Source organism: Xyrauchen texanus, chromosome 28 (assembly GCF_025860055.1).
Source record: "Xyrauchen texanus isolate HMW12.3.18 chromosome 28, RBS_HiC_50CHRs, whole genome shotgun sequence".
NCBI lineage: Eukaryota > Metazoa > Chordata > Actinopteri > Cypriniformes > Catostomidae > Xyrauchen > Xyrauchen texanus.
In genome coordinates, this window is record NC_068303.1 from 6,254,275 (window position 1) to 6,271,055 (window position 16,781).

The window sequence follows — 16,781 nt, forward strand, 5'->3', positions numbered from 1 at the left end:
CGTTTCCGGTTTGGATTCAGTAAATACATATTTAATTTTTTTAGCCTTACACAGAGTTTGTGTAGGAGTCGTGTTGTGCTGGGAGCCGTCCGTTTGCTGGATTCCATCTCTAAGATAATGTTATCGAGTGTTGCAGAATGTTGTCGCTGTTGAATAGTGGAAGAGAAGCACTGAGGCAAGGCTCTTGGGAGCGCGCATAAACATCACATCCTTTGGAGTTTCCCGACAAAAGTGGCCCGCTCCCTTCACATGAATATCAGTCTACAGGCTTTACTAGGCAACCTAGGAAGTCCGGGAAGGGCTCATTTTTTAAGTTGCATTACAAGCAGTCCACACATTGGCAAAAAAAAAAGAAAAGCTGAATATTACATGAAAATGTTACATATTACACCTTTAAGAAATGTTCCAAGTTTAATTCAAGTTAAGATCAATTGATGGGACATGACATGAGGAATGTTTCAAAAACAGTACTCAATGTTTCAAAAGTATAGTCACAAGACATCAACAATATTTGTGTTAACATAAGAGTGATAAAATCAGCCACTAGTCTTATCTGTGAACGTTTTTACAATGTTAAAACTTCATTGCCATGATGATGTGAAAATGTATGATTTAAACAACTTTACAGCTCTGACCCTTACACTTTTTGTCTTTTTAATCCAGATTAAGGCTACAGTGCTCTTTGAGTCACTACAATCATTCCTAAACGGCAACAAAACGTGTCACCATAAATCACCAAGAGATGGCGACATTGCACAAACATCTAGCGTGTTTGAACATCTTGCTCAATATTTCCTCTTTTAAATGCACTGTGAATTATGGAGATGCATTATGTGACAGGTAAGGATGTCTGGACGTATCCAGTTTGCGGGGCCATAAGGTACACTCACGCAACGCTGATTTACGAATAAGTTTGAAACTCCTTGATAAATATTTGATGCAGTGACATCAGTCAAAGAAAGCTAAAGGAGGTGCTGCTGACATGTTCGAGACCACGATGAGGAATATCCCATGCGATTGTGTCGGGGGGGGAAAAAAATAGAAAAAGTCGTTCATGAGCAGCACAGAGTTTTAGGGCAGGCTAAACGAGATGGATGAAGTGGTAGCTGAGCTGTTTGCATAGGACAAACACAAAACGGGGGTCTGCTTCTAATGATCGCGCAGAAGACGCTGGGCGTCCAGAGGAATTTTCCTAAAAACACAGACTTCGAGCCGAGCCCAAGATAGACAGGAAAAGAGCGAGGACCCTCCAGAGAGCACTGATGTTTTTTCCTGGAGGGTTTGGCGTGTTCTTGTGGCGCCGGCATGGGTGTTAGCTGACGAGAGGCCGTCATTCCCAGTTGATGCTGCGAACACTCGTTGTGCTGACTCGCAGGAAGAAGCGCCTGTCGAACCCTAGGGAGGTCAAAACACTAGTTACGTAGTTTTTATTTATATTTTTTTATTTTGTTCGAGATGACACATTTATTGTTGCAGATGTTGAGTGGAATTCTACAATTAACAATTAACAATTAAAAAAACATTTATAGAAAGCATTTGCTACCAAAAAACAAAACAAAAAATCATATATAGGCCAATTAATGTCATGCAAAGTCCAGTAAACATAAAAGTTAAGTAAAAAACATCAACACCAATTCTCCTAGGTACAACTGGACACGTTCCAAGGATGTACCAAGCTGCTTAGTGAATTCACCACAGATCTTCTATCTGTTGTAATCCCTGACTGACTCAATGCTCTGTGGGGGGAATACCATTTGTTGCAGGGCTCAAATGTATATCTATTTACATACTAAAGATGATGATAAATCACCAACTTAAGACAAATGTTTTTGTGAAACATCTTATGTGCCTAAGACTTTTGCACAGTACTATATATATATATATATATATTAATTTTATTTATTTTTTTCTAAATATCATTGTTTTCTCAGTAATCATTATCAGATTACTCCATATTACCTGAAAAAATTTGCCTTTTCATAAAATGTTAAAATACTGATATTTATTGATATGCACATAATTGGTAAACTGGTAATCAGAAGGTCGCTGGTTCGATCCCCACAGCCACCACAATTGTGTCCTTGAGCAAGGCACTTAACTCCAGGTTGCTCCAGGGGGATTGTCCCTGTAATAAGTGCACTGTAAGTCGCTTTGGATAAAAGCGTCCGCCAAATGCATAAATGTAAATGTAAATGTAAATATGACAAAATATAATTTTGTTTTTCACTCACAGTCTTGAGGGTTTAAAGGGGTCTTCTCTTTTCTTTTTCTTTTCTTTTCTTTTTTGTTTGTCCCATAAAAAAGGCTACTTACATGTTGGTTATGCAAATATGAACCATATTTTTAAACTAAATTGTTTCACTGTTTTTTTTTTAAGACATGCTAATACGATGATTCTGAACTACTCATGCCAACTTTGTTTTCTCTAAGATTTTCAGCATTTAATTAGACCTTTTTCTTCTTCTTTTTAACCGTCTCCGGACGGTTACACCACATGACAATTTTGATATTAAGCCCTGGTACAAATATCAATATAAATTTTAAATCAGTGTTTGAAAACACATTCACCATCGAAGTGGTGTATACAAGTCATTGTTTTGTTTTGTGAATTTTTGAATAATTTAATAGATCTGGACAAAAAGTGATTGTCATGTCATTAACCCATTAGCACATTTAGGCCTCTTAAAATAAAAAAATATAATTGTGAATATCGGGATGATTTTAAGATAAGTTATCATTGGCTATTACGTTTTCTAGACTAGTTTTGTGATCCTTACTTGTCTCCTGACTCTTACATGTATAAGAATGTCACAATGTTGCAAAAAATGTTTGACTAATTTCCGTAAATTTGTTTTACAAATTTATTCAAAACTCTGATTTAGCAATGTGTCATAAATGAAAAATGCTCACAGAAGTGTCAGTGTGGTGTTTTTCGTGTATTAAAGGGATAGTTCCCCCAAAAATGAAAATTCTCTCTTCAGTTACTCACCCTCATGCCATCATATCAGATGTGTCTGTCTTTCTTTCTTCTGCTGAACACAAATTAATATTTTAATAAGAATTTCTCAGCTCTGTAGGTCCTTACAATGCAAGTGAATGGGTACCAAAATGTTGAAGCTCCAAAAAGCACATAATGTTAGCATAAAAGAAATCCACAAGATTCCAGTGATTAAATCGATATCTTAAGAAGAGATAAGAGAAATGTGGGTGAATAACAGATCAATATAAGTCCTTTTATACTATAAATTCTCCTCCTTGCCCAATAGGTGGCGATATGCACAAAGAATGAAAATGTGTGCAAAAAAAAAAGTGGAGATTTATAGCATAAAATGACTTGATCTGTTTCATACCCACTCTTATCATATCGCTTCTGAGGACATGGATTTAACCACTAGAGTCTTATGGATTACTTTTATGCTGCCTTTATATGCTATTAGAGCTTTGGTACCCATTCACTTTTGCATAGCAACAGAGTTGAGAAATTCTTCTAAAATCCTGTGTTTGTGTTCAGCAGAAGAAAGAAAGACATACACATCTGGTATGATGGCGTGAGTAAATTATGAGAGAATTTTCATTTTTTGGGTGAAATTGCTTCTTTAAAATTATGCAGTTATAATCCAGTTATAATAACACCATCCATCCAAAATATGTCAGCATTGGCACAGATTAAACAGAACACATCATTAAGCATGAATATAGTGCAAGATTCATGTGATACTGACAATGGACAGAATTAAATAAAAAAAAGCAAGAGAGAAATTCATTACTTTTGTGGTTCAGCCATGTTTTTTTTACTCATCAAAATTGATAATAACATTTTAATGCACTCAAGTAAAAAAATAAATAAAAATGTAGCCACTCCACAAGGATTCATTCAAGGATTTCAAATTGAGGACAGATCACACAAGTTTTGTATTTTTCTTTTTTGTTGGTGATTGACAGGTCTTAACAGGATTAAGGCACTTGGATGTACAGTGCAGTACCTGGGTTTCATTTAGCTCTTTTTAAACACTCGCCACAGCTGTTTGTTTTTACGATCACATTATGGGACACACTGGTAGCTCTGCTTTCTCATTTTAACAGAGCAAAAGAGATCTAATCTACACCTGACTCAAAACAAAAGTGAGTGGAAGACGGAGACTGCCCTAAACCTCCCATGCCATCTGATTTCTTTAAGCCTTTAAGAAAGAACAAGTATTTCTGGATTTTGCAGAGAAGTGTGGGTTGAATAACCACAATAATGCATGCATTTTTGCTAGTTTTGCTCCATATTTTACATTGGACATCTACTAGTACCAAACAAATATAAACATTGTTCCAAAATTGTTTATTGTGCAAAAGTAAACAAAAAATGATAGCCTATTAAAATCAAATATTGAATTTTCTTTGCAGTATCATAAAGCGCATAGGCCAAACAGAGTGTAAAATTATTATCATGACATAAGCTGAATTGGAAAATGGACTATTAAGTTTTAAATTAAGTCTTTATAGTTTGAGTGTTAAGTTATGTTTATTTGCATTTTATTATTTGCATGTAACATTGTTTTTTCTGTCCATAACCCTTTCAGAACAGACCTGCAACCTCTTTTTGGTGGCAACCAAATCAGAACAACAGATCTTAGATGTGTATATGCCATGATCTTGGATATCTACAGAGCAGGCAGTAGGAGCCTGTGTTTTTCAGGATGGAATTAAAAATTCACATTTGTACGTTGGGGTTTCAAACTTCCCTTGAAAAGCCCTATAGATTTATCACGGTTTGTGTGTTCCAGCATGGTGGAGCTGCGTGACAAAAGTGAAGCTGATAAATTCATCTGTCATCCAGCGAAAACACATCAAACCCCCAGATCGTATGAATAAACACTCCTGTTTACATATGGTATGTCCCAGCATCTCACCGCACGCTGGAGTTTTAATTCGACCTTGTGCATTTTTACAGATCCATAAATATCCGAACACGCACAGCTGAGTAGCATAACAAGGACCAAGAAAAATAAGCCTGGGGAAGCTGAGATACAGAGACTGTGTGTTCGTACTAACAGAGAGGAATTTGATTGCTATACATTAATTAACTCATGGCATACTGGCTTCTCTAGAATGACAGGTAGGAGTAGTCACCATAGTGCTGTCTGATTACGTGCCAAGTGTGCACTGGCCAGTATGTGTGTGTTAGTGATTTATGGAGCTCTCAGAATGAGGGGGTAGTATTCAAAGGCTTGTATTTTTAAGCTTTGATACACATATGTTTTGATACTCATAAGTTTTGGGAGACCATACTCTAAAGAAATAATTGATCCTTTATCACAGCTATGATGATAACATCCTCCAGAGCACACAAGGCAAATATCTATGGGGATTCTGGCAGCCATCAGTCTCTAACCAAACAGCGCACGGCAAGATATATAAATAAAATGACCTGTGTTCATATCCCGGCCAGTCTGCCTTTATTCATTTATAATACAAGGATGTTAAACAGGAAGTAATAGCAAAGCAAAATTGAATGGTTTCCTTCCTATGCAGCCAGTGTTTTGATTTGGACTGTCCCATGATACCCCAAGTTCCGTTCGTCCTGGTACTGTTGCTTTCTACTAATGGCATTATGAGCCAATTATGTTTTTGTTTTTTTTACACTACTGTAGCCACATCTAAGAATATTGTGTGATTATTCAGATGCACAGTAAATGTATTTACACTGACTTGCAATTGCTGGAAACCATGGATCATAAACTAATGTTGATAGCTGATTCACGTGCGAAAAGAAACTAAGACGTGCTGAGTTGCTGCAGTTCATCCATGTAAAGATGCTGTAGAAGCAGATTTTCCCAGGTCAGCTGCTTTCCTGTGATCCAATGGAGAGATTTTATAGCTATAGAGAACTTTTGCTGTGAAAACATTTCAGTCTCATTTAGCATATGTTACAGTGTCTATTACATTTACATTTACATTTATGCATTTGGCAGATGCTTTTATCCAAAGTGACTTACAGTGCACTTATTACAGGGACAATCCCCCTGGAGCAACCTGGAGTTAAGTGCCTTGCTCAAGGACACAATGGTGGTGGCTGTGGGGATCGAACCAGCGACTTTCTGATTACCAGTTAATTAATTGGTTCAAATGTAGTAATATAGTGAAGATATAAAGGCAAAAGTTTGTCAACTTATGCAAACACCTTTGAGACAGCAAGATGCTTTTTTGAGTCACAAATTAAGATAATGCTTATCCAAAATAACCACTTCAAAAAAGGTTCTGCCGTTTTCTGTTCATTTCAATAACATTGGCATTTCATAACATCTCAAGTATTCTATAAACAAATGATTCTCCATTGTTATTGAATTAGTCAATGTGAGCCCACTTTAAAGAAAGTTTATAATAAATCTATTCCCTCCACTTAAGAAAAACAATTCGTTTTATGGGACCTTTGACCCCTGCAACAAGGGGGCTTTTTAAACAACCTTCTAATTATAGGACAAAGTGTTTGATTCAATCATATTGAAATATACTGAAAATAACAAATCGGTGTATTGTCTCAAAATAAATTTGATTCCTGTAAGCTACATAAATGTGCAATATTTCAAAAGTCATTAAATGTTTAGGTGAGGGTGTGGTCGTGCGCCCATCTGGGGAGAGAGAAAGCGGTAAGGGCATCCACCTGAGATGAATTGTGTCTAATTACCACTTTCATGTTCACAGTGAGAGGTGGGGGAGATAAAAGAATGGCCCAGTCCACTGAAAGGGAGAGAGAGGCCGGCTGAGAAGCTGCATGTGTGTTGGCCGCTGCCGTTGTTCTTTTATATTGAAACACCTTGAGTTTTTAGTGTGTGTTAAGCTGTAATGTCGTGCTGTAAAGCGAACGAGTTTTTGAGTTCAATAAAAGGACATTCCTGAGTGGGAATCTCCATCTTCCGCTTCCTCCTTTCAATCCAAAATATGAACTTGTTACAATGTTATATCAAATTACCTCAGAATCAACCTTTAGGCTACGTCCACATTAATCCAGACACATTTGAAATCTGTTTTTAATCGTTTTCCAAAAGTTGCTCGTCCACATTAAAATGTAGAAAATTCTTAAATCCCCTCACAGCTCATGTAAGAAATCGCTGTTCTACGTATGGTCTGAAATGCGATCGTCCTTGTGTTCTGTCAACTGACAGCAATTTTGAGTAACAATTATCTTTATCAACACTATCCAAGTGGATAACAAGAACAACAATGTCGCTACAATGAATATTTGGGTTGAATGGATAACATGACTGTGTCACATGATAACAAATACCTCATCGTTTTCAGATATCTCCGTCTCCCCATCCACACTAGAAAGCGAAGACAGCTTTTTCAAATTTATCCACTTGGGAGAGCGTTTTCGAAAAGCTCTGTTTTTCAAGTCAAAAACAACATCTCAGAGTGGACGGAGGCCAAAACGTAGAGAAAAAGATGCATTTTCAATTGAAAATGTATTAGTGTGGACATGGCCATAGATATTGTACACTATGACCTCATGGATCATGAACATTTTCTATAGTGAAAAACAGTTTAGGTAAGTGCTGTGGGAGGTTTTATTGCTATTATTGAGTGTTTTGGGAGAAAATTTAATCAAAAGTTCCTTTTACCCGGGGGGCCTTTAGCTCCATTTTACCGTACATAAGTGGTATAATGTCATTTTTCAGAATTGTAGAAGATCTTGACCTTAAAGGACAGCACAAGAAGTTACACAAAAAGTTGTTTTAACAGAATGGAAACCATGAAGTTTGAATTCAGTACAATATCAGAAAGACGTTATGTAAAGAACAGACAGTTATGAGGTGTTAAAAAGGAAAAGCCTGTCTGGGAAAATTAACTTTCATGTATCTACTTTATTTACTTACTGTTGTAGGTATAGATGTAATTCACTTGATAATGTTCAGGACCACCTTAGAGTCACTAAACCAGCATAATTCATAATTCTATATTTCACTGACCGTAAAATATAGTAAAACATACTACTGCTGCTGCTCCTATTACAACCTGTGTCTAATAACAGCATTTAAATTATGATTATAATTTTCATTATAGGTATAATTTTGGAATTCAAGTTGGATTCAGTGAAGCAGTGGAAATTTCAACAAGAAGTAGCTATAGTTTTCATTTTCCAGGGGAAAAAAAAGTATTATTAACTCATTTGGTCATATTAATACACCAACATTTCCATTTCAAAACCAAATGAATGGTTCTTCTTCATCCTAAATTAGTATGAAATGATTATATGATATAACATCTCTTCTGCATTTCCAAATGTACAAAAAAAAAAACGGGCTAAATTGAACTCTGCCAGCACATGGCTCTTTTACAAGAAAATGCTGCGACCGCAAATTGCACTCAACAATTCCAGTGCTCCTGAAGTTGACCACTTTAAAAATCCTGCTTCAGGATTATAAATACGGTTTGATGGCTCCGTCATTACGCCCCGAGCAGAGGGGGTGTAGTTGGTAGGCGGGTATCTGCCATCTTGTGGGGTCAGGAAGGGTCGGTGATCTGTTTGATGTGGGCGGAGATTTTAAACCCCCGCTACCACAAGGTTCTGGGGTCTACAACAGGAAGTTCACAAGAGAGCAGGCCTAATAAAAAGACAATCCCATAACTCAGTGTGCAGTCATACAAAGCAAATTTAAAACATGCACCATCAACAGGGTCAGGCACCATACTTAATATAGGAATGGGCTGCCTTTGAATTCATGATGACAATTTGATTTGAAATGATTGAATTGGATGTACAGGTAAATTATAATTTTAAATAAAGTGACAGGAAGAGGCATTTACTGGATTGCAATAAAAAATTCAACACAGTCACATAACAGAGCCATTTCAAAAAATAAATAACTTACATTAATTAATTCATTTTGACTAATTATGCCGATTTATTCCATGATATGTTTAATACATTTCTCAACAGTTACAGTATTTCACTAAACTAAGACATTTTTCTTTAAACTCATTTCAATATTTTCAAATCAATTTACAATAAAAAACAGAACCACAAAATCTGCACTGCATTGTGAATAACCTCGTAAAAGTAAATATTGACACCGAAATTAGAATTTGTATTATAGAGAATAGAGCATTCTAGAACATTTTCTTACACCATGATCCATGAAAATATAAATTAATTTATTAAATATAATGGAATGGGCAATTGTTGATGGTTAGGTTTTTTAATACTGAAAAATTAGAAACTATTATAAATTATAATAATAACTATTATAAATACATCATTATATATAATTTTATGTATTACATACATAATATAACAAATGACATTAATAATGCATTATTACAATATTATACAGTTGAATTTCATTCCATTTTATTTCTACTTTCTACCTCAATTCACATTCAGGAGTTTAATTTGAATTTAAACCACATTCTAAAATTATTTCAGAATGGCACACAACCCTCACGCCACATGTAACCAATCAACATCATCAAAACATGAGTTACACGGATAATCATATAACCATTATGTATACTGATATGTATTGCTCACTCAACACATCATACAGATAGTCCATTGTCAACACGCCTCATACGAATGTAAAATGTCTAAATATAGAAACATGATGTCATAAACATTATAGATAATAACAGATCATGCTCTGAGAATTGTATTTGAGAAGTGCAGTCTTAGTCACATGATACAGCATGCATCAGCAGTGATGATTCTCTAGTCAGTCACTCTTTTCATGGTACCAGAATACCAGCATGTTTGTAAGCTCTGACCCCTGGATCTCAGTCAAACGAGTAGGATCAGCAGGTCACAAGAGGACCTATGAGCATCACAGTAGTCTCAGAGAGTTTTATTGTCTGTTGTGAGCCATGCTTCCAGTAAACAGGGCCTGCAGTTTGGTAAGTGGTTTATGAGGTCAACATTGGCCAGTTCAGAATATACGGCATACAGCTCCAACTTTAGCTCCACTTGCTCTCGGTCTCTCTCTCTCTCTATTGCTGTTGGCTCTTTGGATAAATCAGTTGACTAAGCATTTTTCTGCCACTCTCATGGCTAAGTAACAGCTTTACTTGCTGTTCAATCAAAGATTGCTCACAAATGTGTCAGTTTTACTTTATTGCTGTATTTTTTTTTATTTTGCCATTTTCCTGTAAGGTAAATACATTTGACAAGTCATTATTTTGTCAATCTCTTTACAAACTGAAATTCAGTATGCAATGGTCTAAAGTCAATGCAATGCTTTTTCAGGGGACATTTTTTAAAACTAGGCTAGTTTGTAATGACAGTCAGAGGCTTCACAATATTTAACAGTTTTAAGGGCAGTTTCTTTACTCTGTAGAATAAATTCAGATCACATTCTGAACTGCAGAACAGCAAAGACACTATTAGACAGACAGGCAGACAGACAGTCAGACGGATGGACAGACAGACAGACAGACAGATAGATAGACAGACAGACAGACAGACAGACCTACAGAAATGCTCACTGAGAACTTTAGTAGGTACACCTGTATATCATGCGATTATCTAATCAGACAATTGTGTGGCAGCATTGCAATGCATAAAATCATGCAGATACGGGTCAGGAGCGTCCGTTAATGTTCACATCAACTGTCAGAATGGGAAAAAAAATGTGATCTTAGTGATTCTGATCGTGGCATGATTGTTGGTGCCAGACGGGCTGGTTTGAGTATTTCTGTAACTGCTGATCTCCTGGGATTTTAGCGCACAACAGCCTCTAGAGTTTACTCAGAATGGTGCAAAAACTAAAAATCATCCAGTGAGTGGCAGACAGAAACTCCTTGTTGATGAGAGAGGTCAATGGAGTATGGCTAGACTGGTTAGAACTGACAAAAGCCTCTTTTCCACCATCGGGCCGAACAGTCAAGCTAACAGAGAGGCTACGGAAACTCAGAAAACCCCTCGGTACAATTGTAGTGAGCAGAATAACATCTCAGAATGCACAACATGTTGAACCTTGAAGTGAATGGGCTACAGCAGCAGAAGACCACGTCTGGCACTTTATTAGGACCATAGTGTTCCTAATAAAGTGCTCAGTTAGTGTAGATAGATGTTAACACATTAACTTCAGCAGCCCTAAGAAGAACACATTACTGAATGGAACTTATAACTTGTAAATACTGATAGAAATTCGACATAATTTTTGGGTGGCATCTAATGAATTGCAATTCCTTGTGATTTACAGCAGATTCCAAGGCAAGTCATTCTTCTATAAATCTGCTAAAATATATGTGAGCTTTAGGGCCTTTATAATAGATGATTATTCACTACATTGCATCTGTGAAAATCCAGCCTCCCTTCCTCAAACACAGAGGGACAAAGGGACTTTTTTCCATCCTAAATGCTCCCATGTGAGGCAGCACACAGAGCCAGTGAGTAAATGAAAGGTTTGTGTGGAGATCTGAGAGAGCCTAAAGCAGTGATTGATGGGATATGGGAGTGTGGGGAGGGTTTGTTTCTGACAGAGGGAGCTCATCCAGGCCCTGCCCAAGATCACAGGGGCCAGAGCTGCTCTCCTTGCCCCATACGGCCGCATGTCGTTGGGGAAAGAGAGTGAGAGATCTGCCTCATATCCAGCCATTTATACCCATCCAGAGAAACTCTATGCGCTCCTCCTAACTCTGAGTTTCTGAAGAGCTAGCGAGACCATTCAAAAGAAGCTTGGAAAGATCTGTATGACTTTCTATCTTCCTTGGCAGACTATTCTCACTGCGATTTTGGGCAACAGAAGTTCAAAAGTTCTTCAGCTTAAATCAGTCTGTGCTAACTGAAATTCAAATCACTGCCCTAGTGGCCAATGCAGGAAGTGTTGTTGAACATATGCTCATGTGAGCTCCAGTTTCTGAACGAAAATTCCAGAGTGGCATCAAAAGCGAGTTGTATTTTTAGTTGTAAATGATGTAATACAGTCAACAGGAATGCATATTTTATTAACTCTACTCCCTAACTCAAACCCCCTATACCTAACCATTTGTGGAGTTTAGAGCAAAAATGCAACCTCTGAATATCACTCACCATTGCTAATATGATCATGATTACTTCCTGGTTTTAATGGGGCCAGAATAGTAGTGCTAGAGGTTAAGTTGATCACATCCGAATTGATGCAAAAATGTCTGGTGGTAGTTGCCATTTTAGTAATTCAGCAGAATGGGGTTGATTACAGGGAACATGAACTTGTCGATTTCCCGTGTGACCATGTGACCAACTACATATACTGATACACTCTACAAACTAAGGTACTGATACAGATTACAAAATGTTTATCTGTACCTCAAACACAGTGCCATTTTATAAAATGTATTAATGAACAATTTTTTACCCTAAGATGATGTTTGATATTTTGCATGTTACCTTTTAGATTTTTGCTGTTATAAGAATTACTTTGTTTTGTAATTGTTTGTACTGTTTAAATGTATCTGAAAAGCCTATAATAGGCTGTTTAATGGCATGTTCCATTGTGACACGTCTTACCCCATACAGAATGAAAAGATGCCTTGCTATTGGGGTATGTTGTCAAAAAAAGGTGAACGTGTGTTCAATAAGTGGTATATTTTCTCTTGAGCAACATCTGTGAAAATGTTCAATAGCTTTTTTGCAGCCAAGAATTCAAAGTATGCTCCTGTACATAAATTGTCTTCCAAAAATAAACTTACCATACAAAATATTCACAAAATATTCATACATTTCTGATACACACTTTTGCCATAATTCATTCAGGGTTTGTCAGCCTGGCCTGTATACACACCGAGGACAGACACTGCCCAGCACTTGCTTTTGTTGAATCAGCCATAATAATAATAATAATAATAATAAAAAAACCTGCTGCTTTCTGAGTGGGAGACCTTTAAATTAGGAGTACTCTTTATTACATAAGACAAATGGCTGCTTTGATGTGGGTTAAATGAACTCCCCTGTCTGGCCTGAGCGGGTCAGACTGAAGGTCAGCTACCCCTCTGGGTCTCTGTGACCCTAACAGCCGCCGAGAACACATAGGTAAGCAGAGAGGAAGTCCTTAGTGGCACAACCGTTGGAACTCGGCCATGAACATGTGAGGCCCAGCTGTGTGTGTGTGTGTTTCCACCTGGACGAAGCCTACACACTCTGGTAAAACTCCCACTCAAACTTCCAGTTCCTGCTTTTAAGGAAATTCCTGGTCTGGTGTTACTTAAAACTCTGAAGATTTATTTCATTTTCAAAAAGCAAACAAAATGTTCTTTGAAAGAGCTGGCACTGCATTCAGGTAAGGATACATTTTTAAAATAAGCTTAAAGCTAGAGTCTTCAAAAGTTGAATTGACTTTGAGGCTTTCAATATATATTATTAAATGGTAATTTACATTTATCAATATTACCTTTTTTTTTAATTTATTATAAGTGGCAGTTGCGACGGCAAGCATCACTGTTACTATTCCTCATATTGTATTTGTGGAACAGGATTTGAACATACTTCTAGTCCTAAACAAAGTTTTACCTTTTGGTGTGTAATGTGTCCTACACCGTTTGTGCAGCAGACATTAATGATGCCTTGAATTGTGTGCGATCCATGCCAATTCTCTCAAAAGGGACCTCGTTCAATGGCAGAGGGCACAATTGCTCTTTTGGGGTGGCCGGTGGATTCACCAACTGGCATTCGCGGCACACCGCACACCATTTGCGTATTTCGCTGTGAATGCCGGCTAAAAGAAACAGGCCATTATATGGTTCAAAGTCTTTTCGTGACCTAAGTGACCAGCCATTGGGTTATAGTGAGCGGACTGGAAGAGTGTTTCCGGCAGCTCTTTGATACTAATAGCTGAGTTGTATTTTCTTTGGTGTGAGTGTCCTGCGTCACTCGATACAACCACTCTTTAATAAAAGACAAGTATGGGTACTAGGCTGGAGCTGCAGACCATCAATTACTTTCACTTGGTTAAATGCTTGAGGGACTCATCAAGCGACTGCTCCAGAGGGAAATCCCCCTCAGCGAAGACACACAGTACAGGAATTCCCTCGTCTGCATCATCCTGACGTTGAGCAGAAGTCGACGGCCCTGGCACCTCCTCTCCAGCCTCAATAACCCTCGATACATTTTTAAAACCAGGTCAATTGGTTTCCAGAATTAGTGGATTGGTGAGGCGGGAATTAACTGTAGCCTCGACTCAATGCATTTTTCCACTGAATCTAATCTCATAGGTAACCACCGGATACTTGTGAATGTCACCATGCACACACCTCACCCTCACCTGTTTATTCTTATCCAATTCCCCACCTTGCACCAAGCATTTGTGGATAGAGGTTTGGGAACAACCCGAATCCACCAAAGCTCGATCTGTACCCCTTTTTACTCTTACCGGTATCCAATACACCCCTGCCCGATCGGGGGAAGCCTGTGGAGCGTTGTGGATCCCGATCAGTGTACCCACCTCATCTCCGGATAATGATCCTGGCTGTGCCTGGCTTCCCCACAGCTCCAACAGACCGTCCCAGGCTTTCCTTCCGCACTCATGGGGGCGGTCCCGCCAACCTGGGGGGGGAATAGCGGAGGGAGACAGGGGGAGAAAGGGAGACAGACAAGGGGGATGGGGTTTGGGTGGGGCTGCTCTGTACTGGACTGAGAGGGATGGGGGGGGGGGTCACATGAGACAAAGGGGGTGGAGCGAGAGGAGAGAGAGAAGAAAAAACTGCTTTGCTGCCTCCTGGAAACACCACCATGTTGTCTTATGCTAGCTGGATGGCCTCCTCCAGCGAAGGTGGCAATGGACCCACTCTGACATGACTCGAGGAAGATGGGAGATGAACTGCTCCAGCACCACCAGATCAACAACTTCCATGGTGCCATGGGCTCCCTCCGCCAGCAACCATTTCCAGCAGGCATCCCGGAGCTGCTGAGCAAAAGCAAATGGGCGGCCATGCTTCCCGAAGCTCAGAGATCTGAAGAGCTGTCGACTCTGCTCGGGCTACGACCAACCCATTGCTGGATGGCCTTCTTCAGATGGATGTAGTTAAGTAGGCTGGAGTTGGGAAGTTGCTGTTGCACTAGCTGTGCCTCACCGATGAGTAAGGGCAATAGGGAAAATCATCATTTGGCCCCATTTTCATCAGGGCCATGGGTGGGATGGGCTCTGGGGAGGTTACAGCGCAAGCTCCCTCTTTGGTGATCAGGCTTCGGAGCACCTGCCGGTCCTCTGCTTGTAGCTGGAGCAGGATTTGGAAGCGCTGTTCCTGCTCCAGGCATACCTCCAAGATGGTTGATGCTGGTTCTGCTGGATGCTGGAATAGGTCTTGAAGACTTCGCCCAGTGTTGAGTACTCCATAACGGCATTCTCCTCCAAAGCCGGGTTTTCGGCACCACTCTGACAAGGTTAAGTTCGTGGGCAATGGAGGAGTCAGGTGCCATCGAAACAGGTTCATGGTCAGTTCTTTTAATGAAAGACGGTAACCATCAACTAACATAAACACTCATTATATCACAGCACAGTCTCTCAGATGTCAGTCAGATCTGCCATTCTGACACCTTATCAGGTCTCCCTCCAACATCACTATAATGAGAGACAGGTGTAATAGTAATTACAGCCCAGGTGATGAGCCTAAACTGCTTTCATTCTCCCGCAGACAGACACATGACCACGCCCCTCATGCCACATAAAGTAATCTGGATTGATTCTCCTTCAACCTTCCAGTGCTCCTTTTGTCAATATAGGCTCATTCTTTAGAACTGGCTCATGTTAGAAATTCTAATGAACATTATATGAAAATCAGTCAGCAAATCAGGAAATTATATCATGTTTACAACACTGTCTTTGCATGTTTGGAATGGTGTTGTTTGCGTATAGAAAATTGCATTGTAAACCATCACACAGCAAAGCTCACATTTGGTTGAGAATGTGTATAACACTTTCTATTGTGCATCAAAAATCTTCAGTTAATTATGTCTTGTTAAATGTTAATGTTATCTAAGCAAATGTAGTCTGTGTCATCGTTTAAGCTATGTAGTAAAATTTAGGTTTGAACCAGATTTGTCACTTTTCTAAAGAAAATGTGTATGGTGTTTGCCAGTGCAATTACAAAAAAATTAAATAAACTTTTCTACTTTCTCCCAGTGTACTTGGAAGCCCTCGATATAAATCATGTCAAGAAATGTTAATTCTGTTTGGAATTCTGTCCGATTCCAGGGAGTTCATTTTTGCGGTGTGCTGCAGAAATTGCTGTGAGGCTGCATGCAGTATCATACTTATTACTGAGGGGGCAAAGCCATGCACAGACACAAAGGCTCCTATGCATTAGATGGATGGCAAGCAGTTCAGTGAACACCAACAATATTCAGCTGCCATCATCCATTCTTGGGAGGTTTAAGATGAAACATCCTAGTTGAGTTAAAGCTGAAGCGTGTATTTTCTGTACCAAAGGCATCACCAAATAGAATTGCAAAAATAATCACTATTTTCAAATAAATGTACAGAAATATCCCCCTGTCTTCCATTGGTTGTTCAAACAGGTAATCCCTCTCCAAATTCGTGCCATTTGTTAAATAAATGTTGCTGTGTCGGCTGTTACACTTTTAGGTGAAACCAACCAACAAATATATTACTTGTAGTTGAGTCTGCATTTTAGGTTTTATTAATCACGTTTTTCCTCACCTGTTCTCGTTTTCCAATGCTTGGTATTGATAATACATTTTCAGTGAAAGTTCTCATTTGGAAAAGCATCACACTGCATCACAGTAACTTTTTGTGGTTTCGGCACTAATTGAAAGTGGCATATGAAATTACCCCAGCCTGGCTGAGATCATTAGGTATGCCTCCATA